This window comes from Phalacrocorax carbo, chromosome 6 (assembly GCF_963921805.1).
Source record: "Phalacrocorax carbo chromosome 6, bPhaCar2.1, whole genome shotgun sequence".
Taxonomy (NCBI): Eukaryota; Metazoa; Chordata; class Aves; order Suliformes; family Phalacrocoracidae; genus Phalacrocorax; species Phalacrocorax carbo.
In genome coordinates this window covers 54313646-54326614 of record NC_087518.1, presented here as the reverse complement: position 1 = coordinate 54326614, position 12969 = coordinate 54313646, and positions in this window count along the sequence as shown.

Below are 12969 nucleotides of genomic sequence, written 5' to 3'. Positions count from 1 at the left end.
CAGACAAAGGACTTTGATGGGAATAAAAAGTTCACCAACCTCTCAAATCCAATTAAATATTTTTATCTTTAGAGTCTTTGGGAAGAAGAGAAGATGAATTCCTTTCCCTGTCTCCTCCTTTCAAGCTTCCCACTTGTCATTTATCCCCTCTTTAATTTGGCATATAAAACCCCCAAGACTTCAACCCTAAGTCTCTTGAGACCAAGATTACATCATTACAGTTATGGCATGTTATACACTAATCATAACCATTACCACTTACAAGTTCACAGCTTCATTCAATTAACTGCCTGACATGGATTTCGCAGTTAATTCATAGTGAAGGTCACCAGTGGTCAGAATGGCAGGTGCATTCCGCTACCTCTCTGAATGCCAATTACCAGTCTTGAGCAAGTACTGGGGAATACTGACTCTCAAGAAGTTAATCAAAGAGCTTAGAACTTAAGACATGTTTTTATAGGCGTGTCTAATGGTCTGTAAAGTAATATAGAATAATTAGCATATTCAAATGACAGCCACATCATTTAAAACTCTAATTTACAATGAAAGGCAGAAAAATATTATTTTACTTTATATTTTCAAGAGGAAAGAAAAAGGTGATATTATACAACTATATTAGAAGCCATCTAGTACCATACCTAGACCTACCACAAGCCCTTATGTACCGTAATTAAATATGCAAGGCACACTGTAGTAGCAAGTTACAAGTACTTCTTGATCTACTGTTCAACTTAGGCCTGCTTGCTTTATTGCTGAAAGACAGATGTTATCAAAATAAATCACGGTAGAAATGCACTGGTATAAAGATACAATCTGGCTTTCAACTTGCAGAACAAATTCCTAGGATGGTTGTACTGGAATGAATGCAAGTAGGCAATCATATGATTGAGAATAACTTGAGAAGAAAGGTATAATAAAAACATAGTGCTTCTTAGGTGGAGCTGTTTCCAGCTGCAGCTGGCTGATTTGTTTATGCAAGAATCCAGATCAGCCACACCTGGATGCGTCAGGATGAACCCAGCCACCCAGTGGGCAGAAATCAGTCACGGAATAGTCACGGTCACAGAACCTCTCCCTTGAGTATCTGTGGGAAGAGGGGAACGGCTGTTTCCAAAGAACATCCTGAGTTCCATGATGTTGGCAGTTCATTCAAAACAGGAGCCCATGTATGAGGATAGTGGACAACCCTACTTTCACAGTCTAAACTGAGCTGTAAAACAAGCTTTCTCTAATTCAGTGAGTCTAAACTTCCCAGCATGGCACCAATCTAACTGTATAATGCCATAATAATATTAAGTATACAAAAATGTATTCTATATCACAGCTACACACACACACAAGGCGGCAGAGTAGAATTAGATTAGGAAGTCCCAGTATAGAAACCTAGATACCCTATTTAAAAAAGTTATTAGAGGTTTGAATTGCTGAAGAAATTCACCCAGCTGAAGGGGGGAAAATCCCCACAGTCTTATATTATAGTTCTAGTAAAATTTCCTACCAATGTTAGCAAGCTGCAAGCTTACCTAGTGCTAATATATAAAATTAATTTCATGCTTGTCTACTCTTGTAAAATCACTGACAGAATACTTTTTAAGGTAAAATTGGGGACTCATATAAACTCAACATTATTTTAAGCTAACTGATACTTGGGTTATATGGCTGCCCAATTAATTGAAATAATAAAGCATAAACCAAGCAAAGGCTCCTGCTAGGAAAGCAAAAACTTGTCAACAGATGCCAATGCTTTTTGTCTCTATTCCCTTGCTGACCAATACTTGATGTGTTGTTTCATACAGATGGAAAATGACAGTGAGAAATATGTATATTCTCTCTATATATTATACAGAGTGATAAATACAAAAGAACTGAGAAAGATGCCTTAGGTATAACATTAGGAGGATGGAAATCCCATCAATAATTAAAGCAGAACATTTACATGAGTAACTATTCACATATTTTATTAAAAAATCATAAGCCCCAAGACAGTTTCCTCAGCAGTGGAAGCATGATGGATCCACTGGCACCCTGTGCCAAACAATACACAGGAAAGGGGTTTAAATTTTGTGTTCCTAACAAAATCAGATTAACAGACCAAGCCACACCCAGAGAAGAAAATTAGATTAATCTATTTTTGTGCTCTAGAATGAGCAATCTTTCTTAATTTTCTAACTATGACTAAGAACAAAACAAACGCCCCAAACCAGGGGATTATTAAGCAGAACTAATCAACAGGAAGCTGTACAAATGAGAGGGAGATACAAGAAAACAGTAACTCTGGTAACTTGAATAATTAAGATTAGCAAGTCTATCTGCCCCCGGCTATTCCAGCAGGACAGAGATGCTGGTATATCAGATGATATAGTCTTCCTCCTCTGATTAAACTTGCATTTAGTTCACTGGGTCTGTAGTTCATATGTCTGTTAAAGACATGCAAGTGCTAAGCAGCATCTACCTGGAGCTGGTGCAGTGATCAGAGCTCAGTAGGGCTGCTGGGGCGCCGCCAGCATTCCTTCTCTGCACTGCTGAAATCAGCCCAAGGGATCTCACTTGCTTTCGATCTCAGTTTTGGTTTCCTTACTCCTGTGAGCTTCACCACAACTGTTCCTCCTCCTTTTGTCTTAACAATCCATCCATCAAGTGTATAGTTATTTCAAGGAGACATCAGTGACACTACCGACCTTTTCTCCAATCTCACTATAAAAACAGAAGACCTGAAAAAACCTTCTTCCACTGCCCTTTTCTTTTCTATTTCCTTTCTGCAATCATGGAAGACTTTGACAGAGCTGATGATGACCCCTCTCTCCCAGAAACATTGTACAAACATTTCCAAACATGAATACAAACATCATGCTCACTCCAGGGTTACCTAGAGTGATGTTTTAACAAAAATGTCACAAATACTTCATATCTGTCATACAAATGAGGTCTGGCATATCCAGGCAGCTCTCTGTGCTCTCCAGCACGGTTCTTTAGAGGACTTCCCCCCCTTAGGGCCTCCCGTCCATCTGACCTGCTCTTCTCTCCACATACCATCAAGGCCAACAGTAATCTCACCATCCTTTTGAAGATATCTAGCTGTGAGACTTACCTTTGATACTCACAGTGTATCAGCTAGATACCGGAGGTGGTCACTGACAAAAAGTCAATCCACATACCAGCCAAAATAAGCTGGGTTATGCCCAGTGCCACCTCAAGCACCAGGCAGCCCAGCTGGCTTGATGCAAGGAGAAGCACTGGCTATGTAATCCTCTCTGAAAAGGAGCCACGCTCCTCAGGGGCTGCTTCACTTCAAGGAAGTGTCATTACTCCTACCTGAAGTTTCTCTCGGGCACCTTAGCTCTCACCAGAGCCTGAGCGCTTTTGAAAGAATAAGCCATTAAGCTGAGGCTTTCCAGCTAATATTAACTGCAATAAGTGAGAGAGAGTCCAGGGACTGGTTTGTGTGCAAGGGTCACCTTCAGAGGAATCTCTCTGTAGAACAAAGCCTGTGCAATTGCTTCTTTTTGCACCTTCAGCCAGAGAAGAGTCAGAGGATAGACTACAGTTTACTGTAATTGAAGAAACAGTTTTCCTTTTATAATCCTGCTAAACAGCCCTTGCAGTAAGGGCTGATTTATCTTAACCCCATTTTTTTTCTTTCAGTCACACTTGTCTTGTTGCATGATGTCACCTAGGCTATGTTGCAATGTAACACTAGCCGGTGCTTTCCCCCACAACACAGTGAGACAGGGACATTTAATATGAAGTGATAGAAATTATATAAAAGAGAAGCTCCTTTTTCCTTAGATCAGTTGCTTGCTGTTAGTTCAGACAACAAATGTCTGGTATACAATTTATGGCAATGATTTAAATAGTTATGACATAAATATGTTATACTTTGCCATGAGTTTTGTTTTTTTTTTCACTGTATTTTCTATTTACAGTAAGGAATACCTTGACACCTCTCTATATTTAAAACCAATTTTGGCAGGAATCAAACTGAAATTTCTTCTGAATTGCTCACAGTTCATAGCCCATTCTACCTTGAAAAAAAAAAAAAGGGAAAGAAGTATTTTGTAACAGAATTGAATCTACTTTTCTCAGGAGGTGAATGAAATATCTCACATCTCACTGAGCCACCTACATGTACTGAGCTACCCTGCCCATCATCAGGATTACTTTTACTGACCCCCACGGCATCATCTCTCAGAAGAGAAAGCTACTGCCCCACGCCAGGGAAAAATTTTTCACCTTTGTGGTTCTTCAGAGATTAACTGCCCACGGGATACTATCTCACTGCTTAACTGTAAGAGATGAACCAATGCAAAAAAAACTTAATGGTGTAGCCATGTGCCTGCCAGAGCTCTGTGTGGAACTGCCTGCCCTTTTTCCTTAAAATAAGCACATAAAACACCTAGATGGCTTCCAGGCTGTAAAACAAAAGGCCACTGAGAAGAGGCAACAAAACTATAAGATAGAAAACACTTGAGATAAAGAAATCTCAGACATGCCACAGGGGAAAGACTAAATAAGAATGACAGGAAACCAATCTTTTCCCTGCCAGTCTGTCCTCATGGGACCAATCCTTCACTCTTTCAGTGGCTTTAAAGGTTGCCCAAACTCTCCACAGTATTCACTAAGTCCCTAGAAAAATCTCTCCCTTGCCATTACCTCGTAGACTTGGCCATGTATCTTCTCCCTGATTGTCATGCAGCAGCTTCCCTGTTTGCTCTGGGAGAGCCCCCTCTACACGTGCACCGCTGCATTTAGGGAAGGCGCTTTTTCCTTCAGTCTTCCCAGGGCCTTTCTCCCTTAGCTCTAAGCATACTTCAAAAACAGAATATGCAATACATGTGCACTAAGTTGGCCCACACTCAGTTGGCTCAATATAATCACTGACCCCAGTCATTCTAATTTCCTTTGTCAGTCATTTTAATTTCCATAGCAGATATGTGACATATGGTCCCAACTAGTGGCTAATTACTAATTGCCAGATAGAACAAAAGGCATTAATGTTTGGTTAATTGTTAATTGCTTTTGACCTATTCCTTCAAAATAGTTGGTTTTATTCTCATTGTAATTCAAAATCCTGTTCTATCAGAACATATTTCAAAATTACCATACTTGTCTCTTCAATTGTGATTGTTTCTAGTAAGAAGAGATGGTATTTCTTGCTACTGTAGGGTTAATTTCCCCTAACTGAGGCAAATTTCTTCTGTCTTAAGAAAAAACAGAGAGTATATCGTGAACTTAAAGTAGTACTATGGGGATCCATAGACACGCATGATTGCAAAAGAATTAGGCCTTACATTACTTGGATGTGTGGTTTGGTTGGGTTGGGTTGCGTTGGGTATTTTTCCAAAACAAGGGGATATGTAGAGGTTTCAACAAAAACTTTTTCTAAAAGATGCTAACAATCTTGATAAGTTTTTGTAAATTACGCAGTTATGGATATGATATGATCCGACACACATTAAAAAAGAAGCAAAACTCCCCTTGGTTTTAATGAGATTCCCACATCCATTTTGATCAGGGCGATTTATGGAATCGGATATATGGCTGATAAATAACCAAAATAATACATTTTGTTAAAACAACTTTTCCGCCCTCTCCCCTGGCTGGCTCTCATTTTCCCTGTCAGGTGGCTGTTGCTGTAGCCTGACACATAACCAGGCAAGGGCCAGGTCTTCCCTCTGCCTCAGGATTCTTGTTAAAACTGCAGGAAAGTCATTTACTCTCTCTGCTTCAGTTCCCCATCTATAAATTGAAAAGAATACTATTTCCAGGACTATGATAAAGAAAATACTTTCCATTATAGACTGGGAAGTGCTTAGGTGTAAAGGTGCTGATATAAGTACCTTAGATAGATAAGTATCTGGGGTACAATACAGGCAGATAACAAATAGCTTAATCCAGCTCCTTATCAAGCTAGTCAGCAACTTTTGCAGAAGCAGGTTGTTGGATACAGGAGAAACCACTTGAGGCTCAGAGTGGAATCTATTAGAGAGGTCTGAACTCTGCATTAAGGACTGCTCAGAATAGTGAAGTGCTATTAGTCCCAATTTACTGATGAGGCATCTGTGGTAAGAAATTTCAGGAGTGCTTCTTCTGCTGCCTCTGCCTTTCTGAAAGGCCAGGGTGTGTAGCTTTGCAGCCCCGGCTGATACAGGAATGAAAACAGCACGGTCATCAGCCACGTGTGGTTCCTGTGATTTCTGTGCTGCCCTGCAGTGCGTTCAGAGTTGGCATAAATTAAATGCTGATAAATTCAAACAAGTGACAGAGTGCAGTTTTGCACAAATCCAGCATTATGTTTGAATGGAAGCTCCAAGAGTGCAAAAAATGAGGATCAGGCCTCTAGAATATACTCTACAACAGCTATGAAATTTCAGCATCATGTTTTTTTCATGCATTCAAATGGGATCTGTCTCCCTATGCCTATTCTACATCATCTGACTGGACTGCCTGCTGGGAAGCAACAGTACCATGGCAGTTCTCACTGAGAGATCACTCAGTCACACTGTTTACAGCTATAGAGACTGTAAATCTCTTAGGGAGACTATAAAAGGGTGACCGTAAAAAAAAAAAATAAATGCTGATTCTTTGTTAGATTTGTTTTTAAAGTACAGTGTTCATTCCTATTTAGTAAGCATTTCACTAAGGCATCCAGGGTATTAGAACTAATCTCCCCTCAGAAAACAAAGTTGTTTCTCATGGGAAGGTACCTTTTCAGGGGTTTCCTTCTGCTGTTCTTTTTCTCCAGACTCTGAATTGAAACATAACTGCCTTTAGTTTTTAAGACCACACTGTTATTACTAACCTGATTGTGTCTGTCTGTAGTAAAGCAAATTTTACAAGTATATTTTGCAGCTTCTTTGGTTTGAAATCTGTAGTATTTCGCCGACCATGCTGCATTTTGCAGACCGTATTGCATTTTGATGCCTTCACTGTATATGTAATTAGGTCAGTTGTTTACTCCTAAAAGTTATTTCTAGGTCCAAACCAGACTAAACTGAGAAACTATATTAATCTTTTTCAGTTTTATGTCTGAAGCACACCAGAATTCAGAGAAGAGAAAGTATATGAAAAATGTGTTAACTAACAAGAGATCAGACAGCTGCAAAAACAATGTTTTATAATCTCCCATTTAGCATGCACAAATCTTTCCATTTCACAGAGAAAATTTCCCAGATTCACTTAAATAGGAGCTAAGAATTGCACAGAAATTACTTAAAATGAGTGAAAATCATATATCACTGTTTAAGCTGCCACTAGCCAAATAGCATTTTGCTAATGACTTCTACTTTCAGACTACAAATCAGACTTGTTTGAGTAGCTAAATTGCTCCTGCTCTTATCCATCATGAGCAGATAGCAAAGTAACCTGGAAGGTATTGCTTCTGGGTGGGAAGGAGGAGGAGAACTAAGTAATTTCTTCAGTGGATGAAGAAACTCTTGAAAAATTTTTCCAGCTTATTGCAGAGGAAATTATTTTGAGATTTAGGGAACTTTGACCAGTCCCAGAAGCTTTCATGCAACAGCATGAGTGGAACACATTTCATGGATACCCTAGTGCGGCGTTCAGGTCTCCAGCTTAAAGACTTTATTTCAAAGATTTTTTGTGCAAATACAGATAAAAAATGACATTTTATAAATAGAAACTATTATTATTACTATTTAACATTTACACAACTACTTCAAATTCTAACAGTTTAGGAGAAATAGAAGACAGGCAAAATGTTCTTCAGTTAGTGTTAAAATCAAATTTGGAATGAAAAACTACATTGAATTACTACTTTTTCTGATCAATTCATTGATTGTTTTGACTGACGTTAGTAAAATAAGCTTTACCTATCTCATAGCTAAGCCAGCTTGCCTGTGGTTAAACTCTGTAAATTTTTCGTTATGAACTTGCTGACCCATGTGTTTCCAGAATTTGCTTTTAAGGTTCTTCTGCATGTGTAGGCTATCCATAACATGCTAAGCACGGCTTTGTAAATTCTCTTTCGGGAAGCAGCAAGAACACAATATCTTATTTTTTCCTATAGTTAAGAGAAGTGCTATGACAGTATCTCCTACTTCTGTGTTCCTATAAAAATCACAGAAAAGTGTTAACCTTTTTGAACTGAAACCTTTCATTTTTTTTAACAATTATTAATTACATTTTTCCTTAGCTAGTAATCTTTTATTAATATATACATTTCAATAAGGTTTCAGCTCATATTTCTATCAAATAATTAACACTTCTTATTTTCAAAAGGAGCTATTTAATTTACAAGAGGCCTATTAAGAATTATGTTGTTCCTCATTAGATATAATTGAGGGATATGACATTTTGTTCAAGAGAAACTTTTTAGTGTTAATTGGTCAAACAATGCAATGTTTCAAGCTTCCGCTGAAATTTAGTGTGACATTACTTGAAAATCTTATAAACTAAAAATAGAGAGGGAAAACAATAAGAAGAAAACTGGAAAAATGATCACATAATACAACAATTTTACCTTCTGAAAACAAGTTCCACAGCCTGAAACTGAGCCCGCGGTCTTCCAAGCATTTATGCATATGCTTAATTTTAAAGCTGTTTTGTTAAACTGTTTATGGGAACGGGACTCAGTGTAAAACATATTTAACCCAACTGATGACAAGAGAATTGTGTCAAATATAATTGAGATCAGAACTGATGTTCCAGATTTGTGATTTATATGTGTTAGCGAATGTAAAACATGAGACCTGAAGTCTCCTGAAAGGATGATTAATGTTTTTGAAATGTTCCCATGAAGCCATATTCCAAAAGCATGCAAAATGTGCGATTTCTCTCACTTTTGACACCAAGCCAGAGAAAACTCATTGGTTTTGATGGTGTTTCACTTTGCAACTTTAAGTTTGCTTGAACTCAAAACCTCATAGTCAAATCTGAGGGTGGAAGTGGGTGTGAGCCCACACAGGTTGAAACCTAGCTCTCTGCTTGCACACAGTCAGAAAGTTGTGCAAAGTCCGAATGCAAACTAAAAGTGGGTATGCATGAATGTGTATGCATATGCAGCTAGATCAGAGTTAAATATCATAAAAGCCTTTGTCAGTTCACGTTTGATTTCAGTGCAGGCCCTGATTGCAAGACATGTAACAAACCTGTGTGAGTTACAGCTCCTGGAACCTTTTCCCTTTCCCCCTTTGTATTGTAAGTGTTAACAAGGCACTTGGAGTTGTTGAACACTCTGAACAGTACACTTTGAATACTCAGCAAGTCAGGAAGGTCTCAAAGGTTGTACCATGTAAAAGTCAAGTAATTAAACACTGATTACTTACTGTAAAAAAAAAAAAAAAAAAAAAAGAAAAGAAAAAGATCGTCTGCTGGGAAAGGTTGGATTCAGAAGGTCTAATTTAACACAGAAGATTTCAGTGGAAATAGAGCCTTTAACTACATTCTGCTTGACTTCATCCAAAAGAAAGGGATGAGAGAAAAGATTAGAAAAGCTATTCAGTACTTTCTTTCAGCAGTGGTGCTCTGGGAGGTGACAACAGCTACTGGTAATTCTTTCCATAATCTTTTCCCCAAAACAGCATTTAGAATCCTCTTCAAAATTTGGCTCTGGATCTATGGCTTCATTATTTTTACAAAATACAAAGCCACCTCCCTTCTGTGCTCTTGGCTACAGATTAAATGTTTCAGTTCCCGAGAAACATCTCATTTAAAAAAGCTGTTGCAAACCCAGGGAACCCTGCTCCACCTGATGCTATTGCCTCCTCGCATGTTAGAAAAATCCTGCCTTTGCCCTGCACCCCTGCTTAAGCTTTTCCCCTCAGTGCCATCAAAAGCTCAATCGTGTTTTGTGGCTGGCTTGTCTCTGCAGTGTCCCAAGAGAAAGAAAAGGCCACCAGCTCCACAGGCTACTAAAACTATTTTCTTTGCTATGAGCCATCACTCCCCCGCCTCTGCTCCTCCTGCCACCTCTGGCACAATGGCTCTTTTCATAACATGGGAACGATTAAGAATTAACCATTAAAAACTGTTGCATGTCATCACAACGTCAGGAAGTTGGTCTTGTAAAACATTGTGTTGAGTTTCTTTTTACCACAAAAACACCAAGAAATGAAGATTTTTCTCTGTAGAAAAAGCTCCTCACTTAGACATTAATATTGTTTATTGGAGACGGCAGAACGAAGGCCTCATTCACAACACACAGCAAGTTGATTACTTACATCAATTGTTGTGATGGGAAAAAAAAAAGTGCTTCATTTTCTTGGCACTGAATATTGGCTGAGTTTATTCACACCTACTGAAATATAAACAGGCTTATGTTTACATTAGGTACTTTGGGGAAAACATCCTGCAGCCAGAACTCTGGAGCGCTTCAGGAATTTTAAATACAGCTATGATATTATACTCCAACTAAACAGGCTTTTCTATTCACTCTTCTCTTTGCAATCACATTTCACATGTACATTGTACTCTCCAAAGGTTAAAATCCAGAGAGAAAATGCAGTATTTAACAAATTGATGCTCATTTCCCCCACACCCTTCATATCATTAAATTTCATCCTTTCCCAGGGTTCACTGTCGATGTAATTATAAGGCACTCAGGAGGTGAATGTTAGTTGGGGAACACAAGAATTCATCTTTTGAATTGTGTTGTATTTTGACAACTTAAATTAAACTGTTTTCATTCCCATTAAAGGAAATTCTGACTTCTTATGCAAAAGAGCCACTGGAAGAGCACCCCTGTCAGAAAGTGACCGTAAGGGGGTCAAGGTAGCCAGGAATATGTGAGAGATGTAGGAGGAGGATCACACTGCAAAGACTTTAGGCTGAGATTTGGGGGAACACAGTCCCTGCCTTTGTCATGGAGTTTCCCTACATCAGGCAATAGCATCCTCTCACCATCCTCTTACCTCCATCTCAGCCCCATCTGTCTCCCTTTACCTGGTCTTGCTTTTCTGTTTGAATGGCAGGATCTTCAGCTTAGAGAGGCTTAGCATAGCACCTAACATAAAGAGGCAGCTTACTTGTTATGTAGATTTTTAGATGTTATTTTCCTTTCAGGCAGTTAACAGATTTCATAACTGTATAAGTGAATGTACTCCTAGGTGAGCTTATCAGAGTATGTGGAGATTTTTTTGTAAAATGCAGAAGGACTATGAACGTATCACTGAGACCTGACTGGTATGTGCTGGAATCAAGAGGTTAATATGCTACTGAGGAAAGAATTAAAATCTTTTCACTCCAGACAGAAACCAGTAAGAAAAAATCACCATTTTTGACTAGGCAAATTGAAAGGAGTGATGCAGAGTGACATGCTTAGCTGCACATGAAGAAAAATTAGCCAAGGTGGCAGAGAAATAGCCAAAAGAAATGTGGTAAGTAAATGAGGGTTATTGAGACTGGTATATATTTTAATTTCTACTCTGAATATTGTAAAATAGAAAGGTACAGATTTAATCAATGTGGCAGTTTCAATCTGACTATATTTTTTATCTGTTTTAAATTACTTCCCAAATGAATCAACCTTTTGAGTGGATAGAGGGGATGTAGACCAAGGAAGAGGGTAGATACCTGCACTCAGGCTTTACTTCAATTAAGTCCATTCCTATAGAGAAAATGCACTAAAGCGCCTCCTTAATTCCTCTGGTCTAAAGGTTCTCATTAGCTCTTCAGACTTAATCCAGGCTCTGACATTGACTTTAAATTTCAGCCTCAGTTTCAAAAGTATTTTGAAGATTAGATAATATCTGTAAATCACTTTACTTCAAACATATGCTGTAAGAAACGTTACAATAGGTCTATTTCACTAACACACATTACAGAAATATGATGAAAGCATTAGAATGGTATCGATTTAAGTGTATGCATATATATATATGCACATATATACATAATACATATATATTACATATATATATACACATAATAAAATATTCATAGACACATGACTTGAGATGTGTCCAAACAAGCTTTGTGCTTCTTTTGTAAAAGACATTTTCTTATATACACAAGAAAACCTTTCTGTTTCCCTATCTCATAAGACAGCATGTTTGGCTTTTTAAATTTATTTTTCTTTTTTTTTTTCCCTTTTTTTTCCTTGGAAGTCCTTTTTGGAAAGTAAAATCTCTGTTAAGGGGCATAGATGGTGGCCAGGTGTAATACAACTAGCAAGAAACTGGCAGGAAAGTGAAGGCCATGAGGGACACTTGCTCTTTTTAAAAGTTTTTGCTAATCATCAGAGTAACTTTATCAGCAAGTTCTCTAAGGAAGGGTAAATCCTCCCAGCCTTTTAATCAGGCAGGTGGATGGTCCCAGGGAAACAACTTTCCCTCATGTGAAAGTCTGTGCATCTCTGTGCTTGTGCATGTACATTTTTGTCTCCCAGACAAACATTTATTGATTCCATTTAATCCCTGAGTTGCAAAGCTGTTACATTTGAAAATGACCAGTGGACAGCTTCATTTGCAAACTGTGGGTTCTGGGAACTGAGCACATTATAGCAACTAGCAACTCCACAAATTTTTATCTGTCTCATCCCCTAGAAAGCAGATTTTTTGCATGATAGCCAAGAAGGCTCTTTTGCTTTTGTAGGTAATGTCACACTTTACAGCACTGAGGAAGAAAACCAGCATTCTCCTAAAATCTCAGGTTCCCCCCCTCATGATACTTGAAATTGTGATAATATAGAAAAAAAGAAATGTTATAATCACCATGGGCCGTGCTGTAGACTGATTTCTCTGTTCAAAACGTTCTCAAACAAGCAATTCCACTGAAATAAATTGGATTACTTGGATGAATAACTTCTCTCCAAGGACTTTATAGTCTCTTCCCAGGAAACAACAAATATTTTACTTAGAATTGATCAAATTTTTTAATGTCAACATGACCTATATGGAAACAGAGCCTATTATTTAAACTGTGCCCAGTCACGATGGTGACTGGAGTTCAAAGTCAGGAGTTAAATGAGCAAGAGGGAGTGCTAGAAAAGAGGAGTATGTCTGCTTGGGTAAT